The following is a 21,332-nucleotide window of genomic DNA, read 5'->3' on the forward strand; positions in this document are numbered from 1 at the left end:
GCCTTCCTACAGCAGTGCCCCATTCTACGTGACCAGATGGGAGTTCCAGACCTGTGTTGTCTCCTGGGACATTGACACAGCAGCCAAGTTTTTTGATGCTGGGGCAGTCACAATTGGTCGTTTGGCTTGTTTGTTTGAGATAGGGACTGGAGTGCAGTGGCATAATCACAGTTCACTACACTCAACCTCCCGGCTCAAGCAATCCTCCCACCACAGCCACCTAAGTAGCTGGGACTACAGGTGTATGCCACCACGCCTGGCTAAATTTTTAATATTTTATAGAGACTGGGTGTTGCAGTGGTGCCCAGACTGGCCTTGAACTCCTGAGCTAAAGCAGTCTGTCCGCCTAGGCCTCCCAAAGTGCTGTGATTGTATGAGCCACCACATTCAGCCCACGACTGTTACTGGTTCAGGGGCTGGCGTAGGAATGGTGTTTGGCCACCCTGCTGCTACGACTCCATAACATTCCTGGTGCTGGTATGTGCTAAGTTTTACCATTAAACACGTTTATCGTGTTTAAAAAAAAAAAAAAAAAGGTCACTTTCTTGGTGGAACAAATACTGCATGCACTGGGAATCCAGAGCTTAGAACCCTGGTTTCCAGTTCTGGTGCTTTGGCTAAGAGGCTGTGTAACGTTAAGCAAACTTCCTCCCGTAATTTCCTTTTTCAGAAGATACAACTAAGTTAACCTGTTTTAGACCAAAGGCTGGGACAACAGCTGTCACAGTTTTCTGAATGCCCGTTCTGGTTCAGCTATCCCTTGCTTTTTAGTTATCTTTATAGAGCAATGAAAAATCCACCTTTATGATAAATAATTGCATTATCATGTGAAACTTTCCACCACAGCAAGCCAGGCAAAAATATGATTGTGGATGATCCCTGCTCAAGGGAAGTATGTAGAAATAAAATGACTCATGCACTGCAGTAGTGACATTGCTGAGTGGGAATGTGGGCAGGACATGAGGATTTCTTTTTTAAAAGTTTCTGCAACATAGACCATGCATGGTGTCTCACGTCTGTAATCTTAGCACTTTAGAAGGCCGAGGCAGAAGGATCCCCGGAGCCCAGGAATTCCAGACCAGCCTGCACAACATAGGGAAACCCTGTCTCTTAAAAAAAAAATAATGTGGCTGGGTGCAGTGGCTCACACCTGTCATCCCAGCACTTTGGGAGGCCAAGTCGGGCAGATCACCTGAGGTTGGGAGTTCGAGACCAGCCCGACCAACAGAGAGAAACCCCATCTCTACTAAAAATACAAAATTAGCCAGGCATGGTGGCACATGCCTGTAATCCCAGCTACTTGGGAGGCTGAGGCAGGAGAATTATTTGGACCCAGGAGGTGGAGGTGGCAGTGAGCCAAGATCATGCCATAACACTCCAGCCTGAGTGACAAGAGAGAGACTCCATCTCAAAATAATAAGAATAATAATATGGGCTGGGCACAGTGGCTTATGCCAGTAATCCCAGCACTTTGGGAGGCTGAGGCAGGCGTATCACTTGAGGTCAAGAGTTCAAGACCAACCTGACCAACATGGAGAAATCCTGTCTCTACTAAAAGTACAAAAATTAGCCGGATGTGGTGGCTTATGCCTGTAATCCCAGTTACTTGGGAGGCTGAGACAGGAGAAGCATTTGAACCCAGCAGGGGGAGGTTGCAGTGAGCCAAGATCACACCATTGTACTCCAGCCTGTGTGACAAGAGCAAGACTCCATCTCAAAAAAAAAATAATAATATGGTGGCTCAGGCCTGTAATCCCAGCACTTTGGGAGGCTGAGGCAGGCGGACATGAGGTCAGAAGTTCAAGACCAGCCTGGCCAGCATGGTGAAAACCCATCTCTACTAAAAATGCAAAAAAATTAGCCAGGCATGGTGTTGTACAACTGTAATCCCAGCTACTCAGGAGGCTGAATCAGGAGAATCACTTGAACCCAGGAGACGGAGGTTGTAGTGAGCCAAGATTGCACCACTGCACTCCAACCTGGGGACACAGCAAGACTCCGTCCAAAATAATTATAATAATAATAAAATTAAAAAGTTAGGGGCCGGGCGCGGTGGCTCAAGCCTGTAATCCCAGCACTTTGGGAGGCCGAGGCGGGTGGATCACGAGGTCGAGAGATCGAGACCAACCTGGTCAACATGGTGAAACCCCGTCTCTACTAAAAATACAAAAAATTAGCTGGGCATGGTGGTGCGTGCCTATAATCCCAGCTACTCAGGAGGCTGAGGCAGGAGAATTGCCTGAACCCAGGAGGCGGAGGTTGCGGTGAGCCGAGATCGCGCCATTGCACTCCAGCCTGGGTAACAAGAGCGAAACTCCGTCTCAAAAAAAAAAAAAAAGAAAAAAAAAAAAAAAAAAAAGTTGCTGGGTGCTGTGGCTCATGCCTGTGATCTCAGCTCTTAGGGAGGCAGAGGCAGAAGGATAGCTTGAGCCCAGGAGTTCGAGACCTTCCTGGGCAATATAGTGAGACCCCATTCTCCACAAAAAGGAAGAAAACAAAAAGACAAAAAAAATTTTTTTCAGTTACTACAACATTGTTTTCTACTTGTTGGTAATATCTAAGCACCCAGGCTGGGTAACATGGCAAAACCCCATCTCTATTAAAAAAAAAATACAAAAATTGGCCAGGTATAGTACCAGCTGCTTAGGAGGCTAAGGTGGGAAGATTGCATGAGCCCAGGAGGTTGAGGCTGCAGTGACTGTGATCATGCCATTGGACTCCAGTGTGGGCAAAAAAGCAAGACATTGTCTCAAGAACAACAACAAAAAAACAGATAAACACAAATTTAAAGTGATATAATAGGCTGGCCACAGTGGTTAACACCTGTTATCCCAGCACTTTGGGAGGTCAAAGCAGGCATATCACCTGAGGTCAGGAGTTCAAGACCAGCCTGGCCAACATGGTGAAACCCCATCTCTACTAAAAATATAAAAGTTAGGGCTGAGCATGGTGGCTCATGCCTGTAATCCCACCACTTTAGGAGGCCCAGGTGCTAAGCAGGTGGATCACCTGAGGTCAGGAGTTTGAGATCAGCCTAGCCAACATGGTGAAACACAATCTCTACTAAAAATACAAAAATTGGCCGGGCGCGGTGGCTCAAGCCTGTAATCCCAGCACTTTGGGAGGCCGAGGCGGGTGGATCACAAGGTCGAGAGATCGAGACCAACCTGGTCAACATGGTGAAACCCCGTCTCTACTAAAAAAATACAAAAAATTAGCTGGGCATGGTGGTGCGTGCCTATAATCCCAGCTACTCAGGAGGCTGAGGCAGGAGAATTGCCTGAACCCAGGAGGCGGAGGTTGCGGTGAGCCGGGATTGCGCCATTGCACTCCAGCCTGGGTAACAAGAGCGAAACTCCGTCTCAAAAAAAAAAAAAAAAAAAAAAAAAAAAAAAAATACAAAAATTAGCCAGGCACGATGTCGCCTGCCTATAATCCCAGTGACCTGAGGGCTGAGGCAGGACAATCACTTGAACCCAGGAAGCGGAGCTTGCAGTGAGCTGAGACTGAGCCATTCCCCTCAAGCCTGGGTGACAAAGGCAAAACTTTGTCTCAAAAATAAATAAATAAATAAAATAAAGTGATATAATAGATTCTTATAAATTATTTCAGTTTGGCCAGATGCAGTGGCTCACACCTGCAATCCCAGCATTTTGGGAGGTCAAAGTGGAAGGATCACGAGGTCAAGAGATCAAGAGAGCCGGGCGTGGTGGCTCAAGCCTGTAATCCCAGCACTTTGGGAGGCTGAGGTGGGTGGATCACACGGTCAAGAGATCGAGACCATCCTGGTCAACATGGTGAAACCCTGTCTCTACTACAAATACAAAAAATTAGCTGGGCATTGTGGTGCGTGCCTGTAATCCCAGCTACTCAGGAGGCTGAGGCAGGAGAATTGCCTGAACCCAGGAGGTGGAGGTTTCAGTGAGCCGAGATCTCGCCATTGCACTCCAGCCTGGGTAAAAAGAGTGAAACTCCGTCTCAAAAAAAAAAAAAAAAAAAAAAAAAAAGAGATCAAGACCATCCTGGCCAACATAGTGAAGTCCCGTCTCTACTAAAAATACAAAAATTAGCTGGGTGTGGGGGCGCATTCCTGTAATTCCAGCTACTCGGGAGGCTGAGGCAGGAGAATCTCTTGAACCCAGGAGGCAGAGGTTGCAGTGAGCCAAGATCGCGCCACTGAACTCCTCCAGCCTTGTGACAGAGCTAGACTCCATCTCAAAAAAAAATTATTCAGGTTTACTAAAGACAGCAAAATGTGAAAAACTCACCTACCTACCCTCACCATCCAAATTTATTGCCCATTATATGCCAGGAACCCCAGGAATTAGACTCTGGAGCAAACCTGCGTGCAGGTGGTTCACTGGGAATTGCTCTCAGAAACATGTGTAAGGCAGTGAGGAAAGCAGCATTTGGCACGCAGAGAAGTTAGGCTGTGAACCGGTTGCAGCAGAGGCTTCAGCAATCCTCCAGGGAGCGCTAAAGCTGGGATGACAATTCAGAACTGTCCCTAACTGAGGGCAAGGGAAGATGCATTTATATCCTATAATAATCAGTCATTGGATGCAATCTGTCCTTAGGCAAGGACCTAAACTTGACAAAGCAGCTACACACAACTAAAATCGCAGTCTGGGGAGGCACTATGCAGTAGTAAGCTGTCAGCAGGCAATATTCCCAGCAACTGCAGTAAGTGGTTTGTACTAAAGAGGGGCATCTAGGGAACGCACTGCAGCAGCCAGAACAGCCCTATACAATTCCTCTCCCGATACAAAAATCGTCAGAGCTACCTGTGTGTCCTTCAAGACCTGTGTTTTTGTTTCTCCTCCTCCTCCTTTTTCTTTTTCCAGCTTCTCCTTCTTTTTATTTTTGCTTTCCTTTCTTTCCTTTCTCAAAACTGAAGTCTCAAGAACCCGTGTTTTTGAATTCATGTATGTATATGTTTTCATTCACAGGCGTACATGTATATGTAATTTTCTTTTACTTCAAGAGAAACATAAAATATGCATTGTTCTATTACTTTGTTCACTTGTGTTGGAGATCTTTATAATGGGTACAAATAACTAACTCCCTTGTTTTTTGAAATAATTGCAGATCAGGTGTGGTGACTGACACCTGTAATCTCAGCACTTTGGGAGGCTGGAGGTGGAGGTTGCAGTGAGCTGAGATCTTGCCACTGCACTCCAGCCTGGGCAACAGAGCAAGATGCTGTCTCAAAAAAAAAAAAAGGAAGTGAAAGTGTCATTTCACCCAAGAGTCAGTACCATTCAATACCAGTCAATATCATTCAATACTAGTCAATACCAAGATAAAACCACTGATAAAAATTTATTGTGGCTGAGCGAGGTGGCACATGCCTGTAATCCCAGGACTTAAGAGAGCTGAGACAAGAAGATCACTTGAGCTCTTAGGAGTTGGAGACTAGCCTGGGCAACATGGCAAAACCCACTCTCTATAAAAATTAGCTGGACTTGGTGGTGTGCACGTTTTGAAAAAAAATCTGATGAAGTTGAAAATCTGTAATATGAAATATTGTGCAATTATTTTATTTATTTATTTGGACAGGTGCATGCCACCATGCCCAGTATTTTCTCTACTAAAAATACAAAAATTAGCCGGGCATTTCATTGCACTCCAGCCTGGATGGTTCAAAAAATAAAATTAAATAAAATTTAAAAATAATTAACCGAGCATGGTGGCCTGTGCCTCTAGTCCAAGCTACTTGAGAGGCTGAGATGGGAGGATTGCTTGAACCCCAGAAAGTGCCTTTAGGAAACACATGCTGATTTATAAATGAAAAACTATTACAATAAGATTCATCGTTGAGGCCTTGCACAGGCTCATACCTGTAATCCCAGCACTTTGGGAGGCCAAGGCAGGTTGGATCATTTGAGGTCAGGAGTTCGAGACCAGTCTAGTCAACATGGTGAAACCCTGTCTCTACTGAAAATACAAAAATTAACCAAGCATGGTAGCTTGTGCCTGTAATCCCAGATATTTGGGAGGCTGAGGCAGGACAATCACTTGAACCTGGGAGGTGGAGGTTGCAGTGATGTGAGATTGTGCCATTGCACTCCAGCCAGGTGGCAGAGCGAGACTTTATCTCAAAAAATAAAAACAGATTCCTCTTTGGAATGGCCAAGGTCTCTATGAGGCCAGGAACTTGTCACCTCTTCACATCCTCAGTTCTCCTACTATAGTAAGGAGTGCTACTATGTTTGTGGTTGGTGGCGAAGGTATTGAGCTTCTGTAGTCAAATTTGCTTATTCTCACCAAGGGAGTGGAGAAAAGGCACAATAATCTAAAATAATGACTCCATTAATATATTTGATTTTGAAGTGCGTTGTGTGGTAATTTTATGGAAATTTACCTTTATAGTCACCTTTTAAGGAAAAAAATAGTTCCTGAGCATGAATTAATTAAGTAATACAGGTATCTGTCCTCACATTTAAGAAACTGCAGGCTGGGCACAGGGGCTCACTCCTGTAATCCCAGCTCTTTGGGAGGTGAGACAGGCAGATCACCTGAGGTCAGACCAGTCTGACCAACATGGAGAAACACCGTCTCTACTAAAAATACAAAACATTAGCCTGGCATGGTGGCACATGCCTGTAATCTCAGCTACTCAGGAGGGTGAGGCAGGAGAATTGCTCGAACCTGGGAGGAGGAGGTTGCAGCGAGGCGAGATCGTGCCATTGTACGCCAGCCTGTGCAACAAGAGCAAAACTCCATCTCAAAGAAAAAAAATAAGAAGAAACTGCAGACGTTCCTGATAATTATTCCAACAGAAACATACTCTCCCTGGCAGGGCACAGTGGCTCATGACTGTAATACCAGCACTTTGGAAGGCTTAGGTGGAAGGATCACTTGAGGTCAGGAGTCTGAGATAAGCCTGGACAACACAACACGATGACAGCTCCATCTCCACAAAAAAATGAAATTAAAAAATTAGCCAGGTGTAGTGGCGTGCTTCTATAATCCCAACTACTGGGGAGGCAAAAGTGGAAGGGTCACTTGAGCCCAGGAGGATGAGGCTGCACTGAGCAGCGATCACTCTACTGCACTCCAGCCTGGGCGACAGAGTGAGACCTTGTCTCAAAAAAAAAAAAAAAAAAAAAAAAAAGTGAGGTCAACTTAAAATGTAGAATTAACCTTATTTCAGCCAAATAAGTATTAAAACTTAGTTTTCAAGAATAACTTGCTGGTAGGGAAGGAAACTGGCAAGGAGAGAGACTCCAAGAAAGAATGAGCGGAGACTCACACACCAACATCAACACACAGTGAGTAGACAGATCAAGGGAGTGAGCCACAAACAGCGCATAGAAGGCCAGTGGTTGAGGTGTTTGGAATGAGTAAGAAAAGTGTCATCTAGTCAATAAATATTTGAGGAAAAAAAGAAAGGAGGGAAGGAAGAAAGAAAAAAAGGCAGGAAGGAAGAAAGGAAAGAAAGAGGAGGGAGGGAGGGAAGGAAAAGAAAAGAAAAGTCAGACTACTCTTGGCTGCAAGTGAAAGAAATCCAACTCAACTAGCTTTGACAAACCACAGAAAGAGCCTCAAGGGCAACTGAAGCTGAGTCTGGCTCCCTCTCCTCCATGTCTTCTCTTGTCTGTGCGTCTCTCTAGCTATCAACTCCGCTGTCTCTCAGACAAGTTCCTACAAGTGAATGGAAGAATAATTGTTGGCAGTCTTCAGACCACATCTCCCAGCTACCCCTCCCAAGAACTGCACTCTTTCCCTTCGTATCAGTTCAGACATCCTGGTGCAGAACTAGGGGCTAAGGAGGGACAGGAGAGAATGTCCAAAAGAAATGAGAAGATATGAGCCTATAATTAAAATATTAAATGTCTTCCACATGGAATCATAATCCTAATTGGCTTCTGTTCTTTCAGGTTATAAATGCATCCGTTTCTATAAATTCAGGAAAGATGTAGATAAAGCGGGTTAATGAGCACAACTGTATCCCTCATTGGCATCAACAGCATCGTTATTTTCATGTATGGGTATATTCTGTTAATTAGCTTTTTTTTTTTTTTTTTTTTTTTAAGAAGGGGTTTCTCCATGTTGGTCAGGCTGGTCTTGAACTCCCGACCTCAGGTGATCTGCCTGCCTCCAAAGTGCTTGGATTACAGGCGTGAGCCACCACGCCCGGCCTGATTAGCTTTTATGCTTATTAACTTTTGATGGAAAATGACACATGAAAATTTAAACATGCTGATCATCTTTGATAACCATCCTACATTTTTTTCTGTAGTTCTACATTGACTCTTCCCTTCTACTTCTGTTATGTGGTCCATTGACAAGAATAATTCCAAAGACTTAAATATAATATTTCAGAATTGGTCACACACTGTATACCCCAGTAGATAGATTCAAACCAATGTCTACTTGGAAAGGAATTCATTAAAGCTCTAGATTTGCACTCTGTGACCTTGGGCAGATCCTTTAGTAATTTAAACTTCAGCGTCATTCTTTGTGAAATGGATACGATTACCCATTTAGCGGGCATACTGGGTGGACTAAAGATAACAAATGTTTACGAGGGCATGAGAGACCCAATATATGGTGCTAATTGATTTTAGCCAAAGCTGTTCTCCTACAGATGCCCTAAGAGAACTGCATCTAGGTTGGGAGGACTCAGAAGTCCTCCACTATGCGCTCACCTGCCCAGGGCATGTACAAAGCAAGCAATCGTCAGTTTACAGGGTCTTCCCTTGTTCAGCCCAAATTGCCCTGCACACCTCACAGCCCCGTTTTTTTTTTTTTTTTTTGTTGTTGTTGTTGTTGTTGTTGTTGTTGTTTTGAGACGGAGTTTCACTCTTGTTACGCAGGCTGGAGTGCAATGGCGCGGTCTCGGCTCACCGCAACCTCCGCCTCCTGGGTTCAGGCAATTCTCCTGCCTCAGCCTTCCGAGTAGCTGGGATTACAGGCATGCGCCACCATGCCCAGCTAGTTTTTGTATTTTTAGTAGAGACGGGGTTTCACCATGTTGACCAGGATGGTCTCGATCTCTCGACCTCGTGATCCACCCACCTCAGCCTCCCAAAGTCCTGGGATTACAGGCTTGAGCCACCGCGCCCGGCTCCATTTCATCTTCTTACTGCACTTCCTTGCAACATGACTTGCATTAACTCAGACTGCCACTAACTCCCGCATTATTCAATGCCTCACTATCAGTTGCCAAACTGACCTCATTTCCTCCCAAGCTAACCTCATTTCCGTTGTTGATAGGGTTACTAAACTGGCTGGTTTCCGAGAATACTGCAGACACAGTGTATCTGAATTCTGCAAGGGGGTAGATAAGGTCCCGTGGTCTCTCTATGGCCAGAAGGAAAAGTGGGAGACAGGGCAGTTCGCAGGAGTCATAACGGGCCCAACAACTGCTCCCGAATCCCTTTAATTGGACTGAGAAGTCTGGTTGTGAGATGTGGGTAAGTGAAGATACACGTTATTTTGGAATGTGAGAACTGAGGTCATGAAAACTATCCTGTGTAAGATCTAGAGTAGGGAGTCCATTCACTTATTCATTTAACAAACATTATCAAGTGCCTCCTGTAATGTGCAGGGCACTGTATACGTAAGTATCTGGGGATAGAAGAGAATGAAAAAAAAAAAAAAGAATACGCCGGGCACGGTGGCTCACGCCTGTAATCCCAGCACTTTGGGAGGCTGAGGCGGGTGGATCACGAGGTCAAGAGATCAAGACCATCCTGGTCAACATGGTGAAACCCTGTCTCTACTAGAAATACAAAAAATTAGCTGGGCATGGTGGCATGTGCCTGTAATCCCAGCTACCCAGGAGGCTGAGGCAGGAGAATTGCCTGAACCCAGGAGGTGGAGGTTGTGGTGAGCTGAGATCCCGCCATTGCACTCCAGCCTGGGTAACAAGAGCGAAACTCCGTTTAAAAAAAAAAAGAGAGAGAGAGAGAGAGAATGAAACAGGCTGGGCACAGTGGCTCACACCTATGATTCTAACACTTTGGGAGGCCAAGGTGGACAGATCATTTGAGCCCAGGAGTTTGAGACCAGCCTGGGCAACATAGTGAGACCTTATCTATACAAAACAAAACAAAAAAAGTTATATAGTTTAAAAATAAAAAATTTTTTAAAAACAAGCTGGGCTGGGCACAGTGACTCATGCCTGTAATCCCAGCACTGTGGGAGGCCAAAGCAGGAGGATCCCTGGAGCCTGAGAGTTCAGAACAACCTGGGCAACAAAGTTGAGACCCCCACCTCTACAAAAAATTTTAAAACTTAGCTGGGTGTGGCGGCCCATGCCTGTGGTCCCAGCTACACAGGAACCTGAGGCAGGAGGATCACCTGAGCCCAGGAGATCGAGGCTGCAGTAAGTTATGTTAGTGTCACTGCACTCCAGCCTGGGAAACAGAGAAAGACCCTATCAAAAAAAAAAAAAAAAAAAAACCAAGGTGGTAGAAGGTGGAAAATATGCATATTGGCTAGAAAGACTCAATATTATAAAGCTGTCAATTCACAAGAAATTAATCTATATATTTAATATAGTCAGGATTAAAATATTTAAAAAAATTTTTTTTAAGTTTTGCTCTGTAGACCAGCCTGGAGTCTCCTATAAGCCATTCTCCTATAGATGCCCTGAGTACAAGCCAGGCGAGGTGGCTCATGCCTGTAATCCCAGCACTTTGGGAGGCTGAGGTGGGTGGATCACGAGGTCAGGAGTTCAAGACCAACTTGGCCAAGACAGTGAAACCCTGTCTCTACTAAAAATAAAAAAGAAATAGCCAGGCGTGGTGGTGGGCACCTATAATCCCAGCTACTGGGGAGGCTGAGGCAGGGAATTGCTTGAACCCAGGAGTTGGAGATCGCAATGAGCTGAGATTGAGCCACTGCACTCCAGCCTGGGCAACAAAGCAAGACTACCTCTCAAAAAAAAAAAAGTTTTTTTGTAGAGACAGGGTCTCGCTCCGTTGCCCAGGCTTGTCTAGAACTCCTGGCCTCAAGCAATTTTCATGACTGTTAAAATACTAGAGTATAGTTTGGGCACAGTGGCTCATACCTGTATTCACAGCACTTTAGGAGGCCCAGGCGGCTGGATCATGTGAGATCAGGAGTTGGAGATGAGCCTGACCAACGTGGTTAAACCCAATCTCTACTAAAAATACAAAAAATTATCTGGACATCATGGTGCACACCTGTAATCACTGCTACTCAGGAGGCTGAAACCGGAGAATCACTTGAACCTGGGAGGCAGAGGTTGCAGTGAGCTGAGATCACACTACTGCACTCCAGCCTGGGCAACAAAAAGACTGTCTCAAAAGATAAATAAATTAATTAAAGTAAATTAAAGTAATAAATAAAATAATAGGGTACAGGGACATGACCATGCAGATAGATCAATAAAACAAAATTATTTGCCTTAAGTACCAGAAGCTGAAAAACATTTAAAAAAAAATTAAAGCCCAGAAATACATATTTATATATTATGTATGTAAATTTTAAATATAAATATATAATTTTAGTTTATATAAAGTTATATATGAATAACTATGTACAAATATATTTTATATATGTATATATATACACATATATATACACACACACACACATATATATATAAATTTAGGCCGGCCGGGCGCGGTGGCTCAAGCCTGTAATCCCAGCACTTTGGGAGGCCGAGGCGGGTGGATCACAAGGTCAAGAGATCGAGACCATACTGGTCAACAAGGTGAAACCCCGTCTCTACCAAAAATACCAAAAAATTAGCTGGGCATGGTGGCACGTGCCTGTAATCCCAGCTACTCAGGAGGCTGAGGCAGAATTGCCTGAACCCAGGACACGGAGGTTGCGGTGAGCCGAGATCGCGCCATTGCACTCCAGCCTGGGTAACAAGAGTGAAACTCCGTCTCAAAAAAAAAAAAAAAAAAAAAAAAAATTTAGGCCAAGCACAGTGGCTCACGCCAATAATCCCAGCACTTTGGGAGGCCAAGATGGGCAGATCACTTAATTAAGGTCAACAGTTCAAGCCAGACCAGCATGGCCAATATGACAAAACCCTATCTCTACTAAAAATATAAAAAATAGCTGGGTATGGCAGGGCACGGTGGCTCACACCTGTAATCCCAGCATTTTGGGAGGCCAAGGTGGGCAAATCACCTGAGGGCAGGAGTTAAAGACCAGCCTGGCCAATAGGGTGAAACCCCATCTCTACTAAAAATACGAAAATTAGCCAGGCATGGTAGCAGGTGCCTGTAATCCAAGCTAATTGGGAGGCTGGAGCAGCATGAAGTATTGATCCAATTTACTTTTTTTCTAGATGGGCTCAAGATTTCCTCCTGCTGCTGAGACGGGAGAATGGCTTGAGGCCAGGAGATGGAGGTTGCAGTGAGCTGAGATCGCTCCAGTGCACTCCACCCTGGGCAACAGAACGGAACTGTGACTCAAAAAAAAAAAATAGCAGCTGGGTATGGTGGCTCATGCCTGTAATCTCAGCTATTCCAGAGGCTGAGGCAAGAGAATTGCTTGAACCCAAAAAGCAGAGATTGCAGTGAGTCAAGGTGGTACCACTGCACTCCAGCCTGGGCAACAGAGCGAGACTCCTTCTCAAAAATAAATAAATACATAAATTTAATATAAAGGTGATATTTTATTTCAGGAGAAAAAGATGGATTATTCAATAAAAGGTGCTGGGAAATCTGGAACGCCATCTAGAAAAAAAGTAAATTGGATCAATCCTTCGTGCTTTGTATCAACATAAACTACTTAAGGAGGAAAGATTGAAATGTGAAAAGTGAAAGCACAAAATTACTAGAAAACACGGGAGAATTTTTGTAGATATTTACAAGATTGCTGTGGACAAGCTTTCCTCAGTATGGTAAAGAAATCACACAAAGGCCAGGCGCGGTGGCTCAAGCCTGTAATCCCAGCACTTTGGGAGGCCGAGGCTGGTGGATCACGAGGTCAAGAGATCGAGACCAACCTGGTCAACATGGTGAAACCCCGTCTCTACTAAAAATACAAAAAATTAGCTGGGCATGGTGGCACGTGCCTATAATCCCAGTTACTCAGGAGGCTGAGGCAGGAGAATTGCCTGAACCCAGGCGGTGGAGGTTGCGGTGAGCCGAGATTGCGCCATTGCACTCCAGCCTGGGTAACAAGAGCGAAACTCCGTCTCAAAAAAAAAAAAAAAAAAAAAGAAATCACACAAATCACAAATAAACAAATAAAATAAGAAACTGTAAAAGAAAGTGTTACTAGACCATGCTCAATGCCTCACACCTGTAATCCTAGCACTTTGGGAGGCCGAGGCGGGCAGATGGCCTCAGCTCAGGAGTTCAAAACCAGCCTGGCTAGCATGGTGAAACTGTGATAACCTGCTTTTTTTGCCAGCCAAAACTAACTCTCTCTTTCTCAGACTAAAAGCTGTTCAGGTTTTATGTTAGTTCCTTGAGCTGTACAGACTCCATCTTAGCTTCTTCATATTAGTTATTTTCCCACCATTAAGTATGTAACTATAGTATGTAGCTGGGGCAGGCTGACACTGGGCACCTCCAGGAATGCATTTGTTGATAAGAGGCCAAGTTAAGTGGTACCAGCAGAGCCTGGGAATGCAGGTGCTGTCGAGCGCCCAGAGCCTCTATTATCTATAAGTTGTATGTCTTTTATGACAACGTTACCCCTTGCACCTGGCACTGTTTTATTTCTCATGGACTCATTTACCTTTTAACTTTTTGCTTACTCTGCTTTTGTGAAAAATTTGCTTTAGCTAGTTTCCCCCTCCCCTTTAAAACTGGGGTATAAAAGACCACCTAACTTTTTCTTAGGGGCCAAGAGAATTTTGGGCATTGGCCACCTCTCTGTCACCGACATAATAAAGGATTCATAATCTAATCTCAGAGTGTGGTGCATTCCTTGACTCGCTCAGGTACAACAAAACCCTGTCTCACCGGGCACAGTGGCTCACGCCTGTAATCCCAGCACTTTGGGAGGCCGTGGTGGGTGGATCACAAGGTCAAGAGATCGAGACCATTCTGGTCAACATGGTGAAACCCCATCTCTACTAAAAATACAAAAAAAAAAAAAAATTAGCTGGGCATGGTTGTGCATGCCTGTAATCCCAGCTACTCAGGAGGCTGAGGCAGGAGAATTGCCTGAACCCAGGAGGCAGAGGTTGCGGTGAGCCAAGATCACGCCATTGCACTCCAGCCTGGGTAACAAGAGTGACACTCTGTCTCAAAAAACAAAACAAAACAAAACAAAACAAAACAAAAAACCCTGTCTCTACAAATAATACAAAAAAATAGCCAGGCTTCATGGCACCCTTGTTGTAGTCCCAGCTACTCAGGAAACTGAAGCACAAGAACTGCTTGAACCTGGGAGGTGAAGGTTGCAGTGAGCTGAGATGGCGCCACTGCACTCCAGCCTGGGCAACAGAGCAAGATTCTGTCTCCAAAAAAAGAAAGAAAGAAAGAAAGTAATTGTTAATAAATTTAAGCAGTGGCTTAAGCCTGTAATCCCAGCACTTTGGGAGACTGAGGGGGTGTTTCCTCAGTCTGAGGGGTGGATTGCCTGATGTCAGGAGTTTGAGACCAACATGGTGAAACCCCGTCTCTACTAAAAATACAAAAAATTAGCCCGGCATGGTGGCAGGTACCTGTTATCCCAGCTACTGCAGAGGCTGAGGCAGGAGAACCACTTAAACCTAGGAGGCAGAGGTTGCAATGAGCCAATATTGCACCATTGCACTCCACCCTGGGCAACAGAGTGAGACTTTGTCTCCAAAAAAAAAGATAATTAATTCCTACATGGAGAAGAATATTATGATCAAAGTCATAAGAAAAGTAACAAACTGCAGGAAGTTTTTGTTTGTTTGTTTGTTTCGAGACAGAGTCTCACTCAGTCACCAGGCACCAGGCTGGAGTACAGTGGCGAGACCTCGGCTCACTGCAACCTCCTCCTCCTGGGTTCAGGCAATTCTCCTGCCTCAGCCTCCCGAGTAGCTGGGACTACAGGTGCTTGCCACCACACCCAGATAATTTTTTTTGTATTTTTAGTAGAGACGGGGTTTCACCATGTTGGCCAGGATGGTCTCGATCTCTTGACCTCGTGATCCACCCACCTCGGCCTCCCAAAGTGCTGAGATTACAGGCATGAGCCACCGCGCCCAGCCTGCAGGAAGTTTTTAAAACTAATTAATTAATTCGTTTATCTGAGATAGTCTCGCTCTGCCACCCAGGCTAGAGTGTAGTGGTGTGATCTCGACTCACTGTAACCTCCACCTCCCGAATTCAAGCGATTCTCCTGCCTCAGCCTCTCAAAAAGCTGGAATTACAGGCATGTACCACCATGCCTGGCTAATTTTTGTTATTTTTAGTAGAGACAGGATCTCACCATGTTGGCCAGGCTGGTCTCAAACTCCTGACCTCAGGTGATCCACCTGCCTAGGCCTCCCAAAGTGCTGGGATTACAGGTGCCCACCACCACATACAGCTAATTTTTCTATTTTTGGTAGAGGTGGGATTTCACCGTGTTGGTCAGGCTGGTCTCAAGTGACTGCTGTGACTGACCTCAAATGATCCGGCAGCCTCAGCCTCCCAAAGTGCTTCGATTACAGGCATGAGCCACCTCGCCTGCACTTAAATTTAAATTAAGTGAAATACAACAAATACATTGACAAGAAAAGTAACAAATAGGAAAACAGGTAAAGGATATGAACAGATAATGTACAGAAAAATAAACAAAACCTTTATGTCTATGAAAGGATGTTCAGCTTCATTCATAATGAAAGAAGGGCAGACAAAAACAGCTAGATAGAATTTTTGACCTACCAAACTGGCAAAGGTTAAAAACAAATGTACTTAATATCCTGATAGGAATAGAGGAAAAGTATCTCATCATTGATGGAAGGAGTTTAAATTGGTACAACCTCTATTGAATGCCATTGGCAATGTCTGTCAAAATGACAAATGAGGCCGGGCGCGGTGGCTCAAGCCTGTAATCCCAGCACTTTGGGAGGCCGAGGCGGGTGGATCACGAGGTCAAGAGATCGAGACCATCCTGGTCAACATGGTGAAACCCCGTCTCTATTAAAAATACTAAAAATTAGCTGGGCATGGTGGCGGGTGCCTGTAATCCCAGCTACTCAGGAGGCTGAGGCAGGAGAATTGCCTGAACCCAGGAGGCGGAGGTTGCGGTGAGCCGAGATCGCGCCATTGCACTCCAGCCTGGGCAACAAGAGCGAAACTCCTTCTCAAAAAAAAAAAAAAAAAAAAAAAAAGGCCGGGCGCGGTGGCTCACGCCTGTAATCCCAACACTTTGGGAGGCTGAGGCGGGTGGATCACGAGGTCAAGAGATCGAGACCATCCCGGTCAACATGGTGAAACCCCGTCTCTCCTAAAAATACAAAAAATTAGCTGGGCATGGCAGCGCATGCCTGTAATCCCAGCTACTCAGGAGGCTGAGGCAGGAGAATTGCCTGAACCCAGGAGGCGGAGGTTGCGGTGAGCCGAGATCGCGCCATTGCACTCCAGCCTGGGTAAGAAGAGCGAAACTCCGTCTCAAAAAAAAAAAAAAAAAATGACAAATGAATATGCCCCTTGATCCACAGCAATTCTGCCTTTAGGTATTTATCCTACAAGTTGCATACACTCATGGAAAAAAAAAGACACATTGTCAGTTGTTCATTGCAGCTTTGTTTGTAATAGCAAAAAATTGGAAACATCAAAATATTCATATACAAGATATTTATTTCATATATTATGATATATCTATACAATGAAATACTATGCACTTATTAAAATCAATAAAACAACTGTATGTAATAGTTTGATGTCTAAAATATATATTTTTTTCCTTTCTTTTCCTTCTTTTTTTTGAGACAGAGTATTGCTCTGTCACCCAGGCTGGAGTGTAGTGGCACAATATCGGCTCACTGAAACTTAACCTCCCTTGTTCAAGCAATTCTCCTGCCTCAGCCTCCCGAGTAGCTGGGACTAGAGGCTCAGGTCATCATGTCCGACTAATGTTTGTATTTTTAGTAGAGACAGGGTTTTACCGTGTTGGCCAGACTGCTCTGGAACTGCTGACCTCAAGTGATCCACCTGCCTCAGCCCCCCAAAGTGCTGGGGTTACAGGCATGAGCCACTGTGCCCGGCCTTTTTAATTAATTTATTTATTTATTTATTCTTTTTTTGTTTTTTTCTTTTTAATACGGGGTTTCACCATGTTGGTCAGGCTGGTCTTGAACTCCCAACCTCAGGTGATCCGCCCGCTTTGGCCTCCAACATGCTTGGATTACAGGCATGAGCCACCGGGCCCGGCTTATTTATTTTTTAGACAGGTTCTCACTGTGTCACCCAGGGTGGAATACAGTGGCCAGCCTATGGCTCACCGAAGCCTTGACCTCACAGGCTCAGGTGATCCTCCCACCTCAGCCACCTGAGTAGCTAATACTACAGGCACTCGCCACCACACCCAGCTAATTTTTGGTTTTGTAGAGATGAGGTTTCACCACGTTGCCCAGGCTGGTCTCAAATTCCTGGGCTCAAGTAATCTGCCTGCCTTGGCCTCCCAAAGTGCTGGGATTACAGGCATTGGCCACCGTGCCAGGCCCCAAAATATATTCTTAAGGGAAAAATACTCTATATTGTATGCTAATACTTGCATTTAAAAAAATAGGCCGGGCATGGTGACTCATGCCTGTAATCCCAGCACTTTGGGAGGCGAAGGTGAGCAGATCACCTGAGGTCAGAAGTTCAAGACCAGCCTGGCCAACATGGTGAAACCCAGTCTCTACTAAAAATGCGATTAGCCAGACATGGTGGCACACCCCTGTAATCCCAGCTACTAGGAAGCCTGAGGCAGGAGAATTGGTTGAACCCAGGAGGCAAAGGTTGCAGTGAGCCGAGATCGCATCACTACACTCCAGCCGGGGTGACAGAGGGACAGAGTGAGTGAGACTCTGTATCAAAAATACACACACACACACACACACACACACACACACACACACACACACAACAAACTTACAAGCCTTGAAAATGCATAGACTATTTCCGGAAGGATACACATGGAAGTAGCAACAGAGATTGCTGTTGGGGAGGAGAACTGAGGTGAAGGAGGGAAAGGTAGGAGATGAAAGAAACTTAAGAGACTTTCTTTTCATTGTATATTCTCTCTCTCTCTTTTTTCTTTTTTTTGAGACGAAGATCTCACCATTTTTTGTAAGAGGGAGTTTTGGCCATATTCTCTTATTTTATTTGACTTTATAATACACACATGTTATTTAATGTTAAAAATAGATTAAAATTTAAAGTATGGGGTGTCGGGAGGCAGAGGTTGCAGTGAGCCTAGACTGAGCCACTTCACTCCAGCCTGGGTGACAGAACAAGACTCTGTCTCAAAAAATAAATAAATAAATAAATAATAAAAATAAAGTGTGGAGTATAAATGTTCATATATGTGTTTGCACAGTATAGAAAATAGTCATCCTCAGGCCAGGCACTGTGGCTCACGCCTGTAATCCTAGCACTTTGGGAGGCCGAGGTGGGTGGATCACCTGAGGTCAGGAGTTCAAGACCAGCCTGGCCAACATGATGAAACCCCATCTCAATTTTTATTAAAAAAAAAAAAAGAAAGAAAGAAAATAGTCATCCTCGCCAGGCAAGGTGGCTCATGCTTGTAATCCTAGCACTTTAGGAGGCCAAGGTGGGCTGTTCACAATGTCAGGAGTTTGAGACCAGCCTGGCCAATATGGTGAAATTGGTCTCTACTAAAAATAGAATAATTAGCTGGGTGTGGTGGCGAGTGCCTGTAGTCCCAGCTATTCGGCAGGCCGAAGCAGGAGAATAGCTTGAACCTGGGAGGCAAAGTTTGCAGTGAGCTGAGACCGTGCCACTGCACTCCAGCCTAGGCAACAGAGTGAGACTCCGACTCAAAAAAAAATAGCCATCCTTACCATTCTGTGATAGTCCTTCAGAGACAGTGGGGAAGCAGAAGTGACAGTTTCAAGGTGAGGTTTGACTTTTATACTCATTCTGCCATATTGTTTAAATGTGTCACTTTAAGTATATATTAGTTTTCCAAATTTAAAAAAAAAATTGATTTGCCGGGCACGGTGGCTCACACCTGTAATCCCAGCCTTGGGAGGCTGAGTCAGGTGGATTACTTGAGGTTGGGAGTTCCAGACCAGCCTGACCAACATGGAGAAACCCCGTCTCTACTAAAAAGACAAAATTAGGCAGGTGTGGTGGCACATGCCTGTAATCCCAGCTACTCAGGAGGCTGAGGCAGGAGAACGGCTTGAACCAGGGAGGCAGAGGTTGCCACGAGCTGAGATCATGCCATTGCACTCCACCCTCGGCAACAAGAAAGAAACTCCATCTCAAAAAAATAATAATTAATTAATTAATTTAATTAATGGTGTGTTCTTCCCTAGAGAAATCTTGGTATAAAGTTGAAAAGACTGTTTGCAAAGTACCTTGTAGGGGGAGTTCCACTTTGGTAGGGAATTTCAGACCAGACGGGTCTCTAGGCAACCTTCAAAGTAAAACATTTCTTAGTTCTATGATCCATAATTCTAGTTGGACTGACATTATTTCTCCAGCTGGATTATAAACTCCTTAAGGACAGGATGTCTGGATTTTGCTTTTAAAAAAAAAATCCCTTCCATCTTTTTACATAAAGATACATAAACTTGACAAATAAAATCTGTCATTTGAATGCAGGGAAATCTGTTTTTTCACATCCAATATAGTATAATCTTAGTGCCAGAGCTGTAAGGTTATATATTGTTGCTCTAACCTTTGTGTCACAGAGAGAAATTCAATACAATTTTCCTGGTATAGAAGGCTCAGTCAGCCAGGCACAGTGGCTCACGACAGTAATCCCAGCACTATGGGAGGCTGAGGCAGATGGATCTCCTGAGATCAGGAGTTCGAGACCAGCCTGGCCAACATGGTGAAACCCCATCTCTACTAAAAATACAAAAGTTAGCTGAGCATGGTGGCACAGGTCTGTAATCCCAGCTACTTGGGAGGCTGAGGCAGGAAAATCGCTTGAACCCAGGAGGCAGAGGTTACAGTGAGCTGAGATCATGCCACTGCACTCCAACCTGGATAACAAGAGCGAGACTCCATCTCCAGTAAAAAAGAAGGCTCAGTCAGCACATTCTGCCTTTGATTTGGTAAAACAAGAGTTTATTTGTTCAATGTCAATAGACGCAGAAGTTTGGCCAGCACACTGCCACGATCCTCATTTATACTACACCAATAACATGGCTACAGGTCTCTGGCCTTGATTTTTCCCTGGGCACCCACTTTGCTTTCTAATTAATTATCATTTATCCCTCTGCCAAAAGTAACAGCTACAACTACAGAAATGGAAAATAGTCCTGCAGGTTGGGTACAATGGCTCATGCCTGTAACCTGAGCACTTTGGAAAGCCAAGACAAGAGGATTGCTTCAAGCCAGGAGTTCGAGACCAGCCTAGGCAAAAAAGCAAGACCCTGTCTCTATTAAATAATTTTTTTTTTAAATGGAGTTTTGCTCTTGTTGCCCAGGCTGGAGTGCAATGGCACGATCTCAGCTCACTACAACCTCTGGCTCCTGGGTTCAAGCCAATTCTCCTGCCTCAGCCTCCCAAGTAGCTGAGATCACAGGCATGCGCTACCAGGACTGGCTAATTTTGTATTTTTAGTCGAGATGGGGGTTTCTCCATCTTGGTCAAACTGGTCTTGAACTCCTGACTTTGGGTGATCTGCCCGCCTCGGCCTTGCAAACTGCTGGGATTATAGGCGTGAGCCACCGTGCTTGGCCTAAATAAATTTAAAATATTAGCTGGGCATGGTGGCACACGTCAGTAGTTGCAGCTACTCCAGGGGCTGAGGTGGGAGGATAGCTTGAGCCCGGGAGTTCAAAGCTGCAGTGAGCTATGATGGTGCCACTGTACTCCAGCCTGGGCAACAAAGTGAGACCCCTGTCTAAACAAACAAAAAGAGAGAAATGAAAATGGTCCTGTGAGATTAAGCTGGTCAAAGAGATGTTTGCTTTATTTTTTTATCTTTCTTTCCTTTTTTTTTTTTTTTTTGAGACGGATTCTCACTCTGTTGCCCAGGCTGAATTGAAGTGCAATGGTGCAATCTCGGCTCACTGTAACCTCTACCTCCTGGGTTCGAGCGATTCTCCTGCCTCAGCTTCCATAGTAGCTGGGATCACAGGCATGCGCCACCACACTTGGCTAATTTTTTTTGTATTTTTAAGAGACAGGGTTTCTCCATGTTGGTCAAGCTTGACTTGAACTCCTGATCTCAAGTGATCCGCCCACCTCGGCCCCGAAAAGTGCTGGGATTACAGATGTTAGCCACTGCACCT

At 44.9% G+C, this 21,332-nt stretch overlaps 1 protein-coding gene and 1 long non-coding RNA gene across 4 annotated transcripts in view; both read left to right on the top strand.

The window, feature by feature from the left end:
- Positions 1-21,332, top strand: part of PIK3CB (phosphatidylinositol-4,5-bisphosphate 3-kinase catalytic subunit beta) — a 254,144-nt gene that overhangs the window by 16,795 nt on the left and 216,017 nt on the right. The window lies entirely within an intron of this gene.
- LOC141585642 (uncharacterized) lies at positions 7,985-13,163 on the top strand. The gene is made up of 2 exons (XR_012519234.1): positions 7,985-9,422; positions 12,281-13,163. It is a non-coding gene; the product is annotated as an uncharacterized LOC141585642 (long non-coding RNA).

Source organism: Saimiri boliviensis, chromosome 9 (genome assembly GCF_048565385.1).
Source record: "Saimiri boliviensis isolate mSaiBol1 chromosome 9, mSaiBol1.pri, whole genome shotgun sequence".
NCBI lineage: Eukaryota > Metazoa > Chordata > Mammalia > Primates > Cebidae > Saimiri > Saimiri boliviensis.